We start from the raw sequence: 9,693 nt of genomic DNA on the forward strand, positions 1-9,693 counted from the left end.
GTGACGTCACTGATCTTCAGGTCGGCAATTCGGAGCTTGAGTTTCGACATGGGATTCTGAGTTGGATGACCATTCAAAAGATTTTTCCCAGTCTGAGCTAGTTTTCCCGAGTTCCCAAGCACTAAAGTCAGATATCTGAGAGTTCCTAGTTCCCAGTTGTTTTGAAAGCACATTATCCTAGGACATGGGTACTCAACTCTTACACTACGAGGTCCGGAGCCTTCTGGTTTTCTCTTCTACCTGATAATTAACTGCACACACCTGGTGTCCCAGGTCTAAATCAATTCCTGATTTGAAGGGAACAATGAAAACATGCAGTGGAACTGGCTTTGATGTCCAGAGTTGAGTTTGAGGCTCCTAGGGTTTTCAGCGGTTAGCAGATGGTTGGCTGCGTGTGAACTGCAATTCTGAAGCTGGGTTTGAACGTTTAGAAACTGTTTTAGAAACATATGCTGATATGCCCCATCTTTCATATCAGCAAGAAATAATCGTTCGAATAAAAAATATCACTTATCACATTTAGACCTTTGCACAGATCCATAAACTCAAATCAAAATCAAATCAAATGTATTTATAAAGCTCTTTTTTACATCAGTAGATGTCACAAAGTGCTTATACAGAATCCCAGCCTAAAACCCTTAACAGCAAGCAATACAGATGTAGAAGCACGGTGGCTAGGAAAAACTTCCTAGAAAAGGTAGGAACCTAGGAAAAAAGTGAGAGTTACAAGGCTCTGAGGGGTGGCCAGTCCTCTTCTGGCTGTGCCGGGTGGAGATTATAAGAGTACATGGCCATTGATTCCAGATTGTTCTTCAAGATGTTCAAATGTTCATAGATGACCAACATGGTCAAATAATAATCACAGTGGTTGCAGAGTGTGCAACAGGTCAGTACATCAGGAGTAAATGTCAGTTGGCTTTTCATAGCCGAGCATTGAGAGGTCTAGACACCTTGTCCCGCACCTGCTATCGCATCCGGTAAACAGGTCAGGGTTCCATAGCCGCAGGCAGAACCGTTGAAACTGGAGCAGCAGCATGACCAGGTGAACTGGGGACAGCCAGGAGTCATCATGCCAGGTAGTCCTGAGGCATGGTCCTAGCGCTCAGGTCCTCTGGGAGGGAAGGAAGAGAGAGAGAATTAGAGGGAGTATACTTAAATTCACACAGGACACCAGATAAGACAGGAGAAATACACCAGATATAACAGACTGACCTCAGCCCCCTGGGCACATAGACTACTGCAGCATAGGAAGCTGAGACAGAGAGGGTCGGGGGACACTGTGGCCCCTTCCGACGATACCCCCGGACAGGGCCAACCAGGCAGGATATAACCCCACCCACCTGCCAAAGCACAGCCCCCACACCACTAGAGGGATATCAATAGACCACCAACTTACTACTCTGAGACAAGGCTGAGTATAGCCCACAAAGATCTCCATCGCATAAGCCTGAGGGGGCAGAAACCGGACAGGAAGATCACGTCAATGACTCAAGCGATGCACCCCTCCTAGGGATGGCATGGAAGAGCACTAGTAAGCCAGTGACTCAGACCCTGTAATATGATCAGAGGCAGAGAATCCCAGTGGAGAGAGGGGAGCCGGCCAGAGACAGCAAGGGTGGTTCGTCGCGCCATTGTCTTGTCGTTCACTTTTGCACCTCTGGGCCAGACTACACTCAGTCCATAGGACCTAGTAAAGAGATGAGTCTTCAGTAAAGACTTAAAGGTCGAGACCGAGTCTGCATCTCTCACATGGATTGGCAGACCATTCCATAAAAATGTATCTCTATAGAAGAAAGCCTTGCCTCCAACTGTTTGCTTAGAAATTCTAGGAACAATAAGGAGGCCTACCTCGCGACCATAGCGTACGTGTAGGTATGTACGGCAGGACCAAATCTGAGAGACAGGTAGCAAGTCCATGTAATACTTTGTAGGTTAGAAGTAAAATCTTGAAATCAGCCCTAGCCTTAACATGAAGCCAGTGTAGAGAGGCTAGCACTGGAGTAATATGATAACATTTTGGGGGTCTAGTCAAGAGTCTAGCAGGTTTATTTAGTGCTTTATCCGGAAAGCCAGGGAGCAAAGCATTGAAATTGAGATTAGACTAAGTGATAAAAGCATGAATTAGCTTTTCTGCATCATTTTTAAACAAAAAGTTTCTGATTTTTGTAATGTTATGATTACACACAGGTGTTCAGAGCATATTAGATGTTGAAAATGTTGTAAAGGTCACTGAAGACACCTGCCAGTTGGTCAGCACATGCCAGGAGCACACGTCCTGGTAATCCGTCTGGCCCAGCGGCCTTGTGAATGTTGACCTGTTTAAAGGTCTTACTCACGTCGGCTATGGAGAGCATGATCACACAGTCGTCTGGAACAGCTGATGCTCTCATGCATGCCTCAGTGTTGCTTGCCTCGAAGCGAGCATAGAAGTGATTTAGCTCATCTGGTAGGCTCGTGTCACTGGGCAGCTCGCGGCTGTGCTTCCCTTTGTAGTCTGTAATAGCAAGCCCTGCCATGTGGCAAGCCCTGCCGCATAAGACTTGCGTCGGAGCCGGTGTAGTATGATTCAATTTTAGCCCTGTATTGGTGCTTTGCCTGTTTATGGTTCGTCGGAGGGCATAGCAGGATTTATTATAAGCTTCCGGGTTAGAGTCCCGCACCTTGAAAGCGGCAGCTCTACTCTTTAGCTCAGTGCGAGACGACGTCCTCGAAGCACTTATTGATAAAGCCAGTGACTGATGTGGTGTACTCCTCAATGCAATCGGAAGAATCCTGGAACCTGTTCCAGTCTGTGATAGCAAAATAGTAAGCTGGAATCAGTTGGATAGAATTTTAGTCAGATTTACCAAATGGAGGGCGATGGAGGGCTTTGTATGCATATCTGTATTTGGAGTACAGGTGATCTAGAATTGTTTCCCTCTGGTTGCACATTTAACATAGAGATCAGGTAAAACTGATTTAAGTTTCCCTGCATTAAAGTCTCCGGCCACTAGGAGCGCCGCCTCTGGGTGAACGGTTTCCTGTTTGCTTATTTCCTTATACAGTTGACTGAGTGCGGTCTTAGTGCCAGCTTCTGTCTGTGGTGGTAAATAAACAGCCATGAAAAGTATAGGTGTGAACTCTCTAGGCAAATAGTGTGGTCTGCAGTTCAGCATAAGATACTCTACTTCAGGCGAGCAAAATATAGAGACTTCCTTAGATTTCGTGCACCAGCTGTTGTTTACAAATATGCACAGACCGTCCCCCTTCTTCTTACCGGAGTGTGCTGTTCTATCTAGCCGGTGCAGCGTATATCCTGTTAGCTGAATATCCATGTCATCATTCAGCCACGATTCAGTGAAACAATAGATGTTACAGTTTTTGATGTTCCGTTGGTAGGATATTTGTGATCGTACCTCGTCTAATTTGTTGTCCAGTGATTGCACGTTGGCGAGTAATATTGACGGTAACGGCAGCTTTCCCACTCGCCTTCTGTGGATCCTTACGAGGCACCCCGCTCTGTTTCCTCTGTACCTGCATCTCTTTCTCTTGCCAATACCGGGGATGTTGGCCTTGTCGGTGTTAGCAGTATGTCCTGTGCATCCTGCTTGATGAAGAAAAATCTTTGTCTAATCCAAGGTGAGTGATCGCTGTCCTGATATCCAGAAGCTCTTTTTTGCCATAAGACACGGTGGCAGAAACATTATGTACAAAATAAGTTACAAATAACGCAAAAAAAACAAACACATTATAGCACAATTGGTTGGGCGCCCGTAAAACTGCTGCCATTTCTTCCGGCGCCATTTTGGACCTAGACTTGGCGCTCCGGTACCGCTTGCCGTGCAGTAGAAGAGAGAACAGTCTATGACTAGGAAGTTATTATGCTAGTTTTCTTTTTACTGGTTAAGGAAGTTAATGTGCGTTGTACACGTAACTATAGTCGGTGGTTATCTAGATAATTTTCATAAGCACCTATCTAACCATAGATCTTTGACCTAATCAAAATAGCTTGTTAGCAGCTACCAAACAGGGCTTACCTTATTACACAGCTCCATTGAAATAGCTCTCACTTACAGAGGTCAGAAAATGGTAAAAATGCACGTTTGCTTATCAGAATAGTGGTCTGATCGACGGAGAGCCCTAAGCTAAGCTAGTTAGCTAAAAAGAGTAAAAAACTTGAGTAATTTGAAAAATGCTAAACAACAATACACACGAGTAATAAACAATATCAATTATTTACACAAGAAACTAAAACAGCTATAATATCTACTTGCTAGGTTACTTGCTACTTGTCGATGAGAGTTTGCATGGAGAAATGTGGAGGTTTGATAGACACATAAGCGGCTAATTAACATTTCATTTTTGCAGGGGCGCCACTTCGGTTGGGGGGGACATAACTTGGTGGGGGATCTGAAAGTTTTTGGGGCATCTAAAGCTAATTTCCTGCATTTTTACACAATTCAATATGCCGTCTCTAATTAGAACTAAAAGTAAGAAAAAATGCCCACAGTCATTAAGCTAGGTAAAATATCATTATTAAATATGTTTAAGTGATCAATAAGACTGAACTAGATCAAAGGTAATTAAATAATGAACATTGTGTTGTACCTTTAACCAATAGCCTAACAAAGGAACAACTCTTGAAAAGAATACAAAGACTTTTGATTGTCTTTACTAAGACATTGTCACGACCGTCGTATGAATAATTGGACCAAAGTGAGTAGAGTTCGACATTTTAATAATAGTGAAACTTCCAAAAACAACAAAGATATAACGAACGTGAAACACGTAGCGCACATAGGCACTGACACAAAACAATATCCTACATCGCAGGTGGGAAAAAGGACACACTAAGTATGATCCCCAAATAGAGGTAATGATTATCAGCTGCCTCTAATTGGGAACCTTACACACACACCAACATAGAAATATGATACCTAGAAACTCCCCTAGTCACGCCTTGACCTAAAACACCATAGAGAACCCCGAGGGCTCTCTATGGTCAGGGCGTGACAGTACCCCCCCCAAAGGTGCAGACTCTGACCGCAAAACCTGAAACTAGATGGGGAGGGTTCGGGTGGGCAACTAGCATTGGTGGTGGCTCCGGTGCGGGACGTAGCACCCGCTCAGACCGCGGATCTGGCCATGGAGCCGGGCTGAACGCCGTGCCCGGACTGGGCACCGGCGCAGAGGAAGGCTCCGTCCATGGAGTGGGACTGGACGCCGTGCCTGGACTGGGCACCGGCACAGTGGAAGGCTCTGGTCATGGAGCGGGACTGGACGCCGTGCCTGGACTGGGCACCGGTGCAGAGGAAGGCTCCGGCCATGGCACCGGCACAGGAAGCTCCGGGCCGTGTACCGTCACTGGAGGCTCTGGACTGTGAACCATCGCTGAAGACTCAGGGCTGGTGACACACTCTTCAGGGCGAGTGCGGGGATCCGGCACAGGACGTACCGGGCTGGGAAGGCGCACTGGAAGCCTGGTGCGTGGAGCCGGCACAGGTTTCACCGGACTGATGACACACTCTTCAGGGCGAGTGCGGGGAGCCGGCACAGGACGTACCAGGCTGGGAAGGCGCACTGGAGGCCTGGTGCGTGGAGCCGGCACAGGTTTCACCGGACTGATGACACACTCTTCAGGGCGAGTGCGGGGAGCCGGCACAGGACGTACCAGGCTGGGAAGGCGCACTGGAGGCCTGGTGCGTGGAGCCGGCACAGGTTTCACCGGACTGATGGCACACTCTTCAGGGCGAGTGCGGGGAGCCGGCACAGGACGTACCAGGCTGGGAAGGCGCACTGGAGGCCTGGTGCGTGGAGCCGGCACAGGTTTCACCGGACTGATGACACGCTCTTATTGCTCTTTTTACTTTCCCACAATATAGCTGGGTTGCCCCATCCTGCCCCTAGGGGTCCACTGCCCTGCAGCACCCCACCCCAACACACCCCACTTAGCTTTAGGATCTTAGTGAAACATTCGTTTATTGGTTTAGGGTGTGTTAGGCCAAGGCCAGAGTTACAACCCACAGGACAGCAGACCTCCCAGGGCCAGCCCAGCAGCTAGGGATTGCCTAAATAGGTGTCTTCCGTGACGTGTGCATATTTTCAATACAGACTCCTTTATTCCTACTGTATTCCATATAAGGAATCCAGACCTTATGAAAGTAGCCCAGTATACTCTTAATCTTGTAATAAATCTAATCTAATGATACATACCTTGACATTGTGGGAGTATAACCAACTTTCCAAATAACGGCAAAGCATTTCTTAGCCACTATAAATGCTTGGTTACAAAGTTTCTTAAGATAACAGTCTCCAGTATCAATATTTCCAAGCAAACGAAAACAGGGAGAAGGGAGAATCTGTAGACATGCCAAGATAAAAGAGCATACTCTTTTCCAGAATTCAGGCAGACTTCACAAGACCATAAAATATGTCCCCTTTTGCGTTTTTTACAACTCCAGCAGAGGACTTACATTTCTGAGCGCATGTATTTCAATTTCCATGGCAAATAGTATGTTCTATGGATGGACTTAAACTGCAGTAATTTATGTCTGAGATGATATGAACATGACTGGGCAAACATATCTGTATCCATTCATCATCATCATCAATAGCTTCTCCCAGGTCTTCCTCACATTTTTTTTTACATGTTTTGTGTTATCGGGAAAAGACTATCAACCCTTGATACAGTTTGGAAATAAACTTTCGACGTTTGTCAGACTGCCTTAAAATAGCATCTGGCTTGTCCAGTGTTTGCTGCACAGAGAGAATGAAGTGTTGTATCTGCAACAATTCACCTCAACTCTGTCACAGACTGGTCTTTCCTGGATGCTTGACCCTGCTGAGACCACTGTCACCATCTGATCCTCCTAAGATGATGCATGACAAAGAATGACCTTGGTGTACATTTATACATTATATTAACCTAGAATGGAATCAATTGTTCAATAATTGAAATGACCGTTATTCCCAGATCCCTGACTCGCTTTAAACTGCTGTCCTGTAGCTACTTAAATATGAAATTAACTTACTGTACATATGAATAGACTAGTTTACTACAGTGTCTGCAAATAAACAGCCTGTCACGCCCTGACCGTAGAGAGCTTTTTATGTCTCTATTTGGTTTGGTCAGGGTGTGATTTGGGTGGGCATTCTATGTTCCTTTTTCTATGATTTGCATTTCTTTGTTTTGGCCGGGTATGGTTTTCAATCAGGGACAGCTGTCTATCGTTGTCTCTGATTGGGAACCATACTTAGGTATCTTTTCCCCACCGATGCTTTGTGGGTAGTTGTTTTCTGTTTTGTGTTTCTGCACCTGACAGAACTGTTTCGGTTTCGTTCATTCTCTTTGTTATTTTGTTATAGTGTTCAGTTGTAATAAAAAGCATGAACACTTACCACGCTGCGCTTTGGTCCGATTATTCCTTATCCGATGACGACACCCGTTACACAGCCTAATGGGAAAAAGTAGAGCGCGGTCAACCAACGCTAGTCGAAGTGCAATCAAAAATATAATCATCATTGAAAAGGAAAAGGCACAACGCGCACATAGGTTACATGCTGACTAGACTAGGCACACGTGTGCGTCTGCGTGCGCCATCGCTCGCATGTTGATTTTGTCCATCAACACCAGATGCTATCAGGACACGCAGGTTCAAATATCAAAACTAACTCTGAACCAACTATATTAATTTGGGGACAGGTCGAAACACAAACATTCATGGACATTTAGCTAGCTAGCTTGCTGTTGCTAGCAAATTTTTCCTGGGATATAAACATTGGGTTGTTATTTTACCTGAAATGCACAAGGTCCTTTTTTTCCTGGATCTTTGTAGAAGTTTGACCCATTTTGAGTTACACAAAATTGTGCGTTCTCTACTCCGACAATTAATCCACAGATTAAAGAGGAAACCTAGTTAGTTTCTAGTGATCTCTTCTCCTTCAGTCTCCATCTTCTTCTTCTTCTGTGGACTTTATATGGTGGATGGAAACCAACTTAAGGTGCATTACCATCACCAACAGGACTGGTGTGGGCCTCAGTTGAGCTTTTAAATCACCCACTGGTGTATATTCTGCTAAAAACCAATGAGGAGATGGGAAAGGCGGGACTTGCAGCGCGTCAATCGTAAAAAATAGAGCCAAGTTCTACTTTAGCAACTGGCTACACAGACGCTCGCGAGCAGTTTTGATGAAATGATTGAATAAAATGTATGTGTAATTTTATTTTGTTCGCTTGTGCAACACGGGCGGTGTGGTCAGTATGAGCGAGCGTTGCGCCTTTTCATTTTCATTTAGTATGGATTACCCATTTATTTTTCTCTGCCTGCAAATCGTCCTCCTAAAATGTAGGCTATATCCTATAGGACGATGCAAATCGTCCACCTAAAAGGTAGGCTATATCTTATAGACCTATGCAAAGCATAGCAAGTGTCGCTGTCATCATTCTTTGCTGCTTCAAGTTCAGTAGCCATACCTGTGAGATCAGGTGTGCATCAGGTACGCGTGTGGTCTCAATTAAATAGAGTAGGCTACAGCCTATACATGAGTGGAGAAGCATGGGGCAGTTATCTTTCCAAGGAAATGTACTTCCTAAATAGTTTACTACATTGCCTAGAAATAGGCCTAAATATTGATCACCCATATTTCTCAGTCTGAAAATATTTCCTCTCCTAAAAGGTAGGCTATAAAAATAGCTAAAGAGAAAGTGCAAGTCTCTCCTACTCTGCTCTCTTCAAACTGCATCGAGCATATTGGCTGATATAGCCCAGTAATACAGATAGCCGAACACAAGGGCCATATGACAATCTCTGGGTATTTAAACTATTTCTTAAGTTATTTTTGCACGTTTGATTAAGCCTGTAGTGCACAAAATTGCTGTGACCATGAATGGCCTAAAATAACATCGTGGGACTGTGGTTGGGTTTGGGACCAGTTCCTGTGGTAGAGGGTGGGAGTCAGACAGAAAGCCAGTGGGTGTGGGCCCAGAGTGGTATGAAAAGCTGTGGATGGGGGTGGGAGCGGAATGAAGAAAAGGCAGACCTCTACTGTGCACCATAAGAGTGAAGCCTGTGAAGTTAGAGCTGTTTATTACTGTGTCAGTGTGAAAATGTGGGAATTAGCTAGGGAAACTGACAGATCAATAACATTACATTGCCATACTGACTAATACAAACACACATTGCATTGAAAAAACATCAGAAAATCAATCTTCAATCATTTGGCTGATGGTTTCATCGTTTGATTCAGGTCTAGTGTGATTGAAGCAAAAACAATAGCTAATGTTAGCCAACTTTTGGCCAGCTCTCTCTCTAATGGTACATCAACTGGCAAAAGCTAGCCAAATTCATTTACTTCTGATGAAACAGGACAAAACAAAGGCTACAAGACATTTCCATACAAACAACTGCTATTAGATAGCGATATGAGGTGGATATTATTACTATCTAACAGATAGCTAGAGGCTAGAGCTGACCTGGCTATGGTAGCTACTAGCTAGCGTAGCTAATTCATTCACCTCAGTCAAGAGGAATGAAACATTAGCTAACGTTACAAGTCAGTTACAATACTAGCTCAGAACTGCAAATAAACACTACTTTCGTTTTTCTTGTTAAGTTAAACAGCAGTTACCTTGTCAGCTAAAGAGTAGCCAGTTTCTGCTCTACTTGCTTTTACAACTTGGTGAAAGAACACAACATACACACTGAACTATGCTCA

Source organism: Salvelinus namaycush, chromosome 16 (assembly GCF_016432855.1).
Source record: "Salvelinus namaycush isolate Seneca chromosome 16, SaNama_1.0, whole genome shotgun sequence".
NCBI lineage: Eukaryota > Metazoa > Chordata > Actinopteri > Salmoniformes > Salmonidae > Salvelinus > Salvelinus namaycush.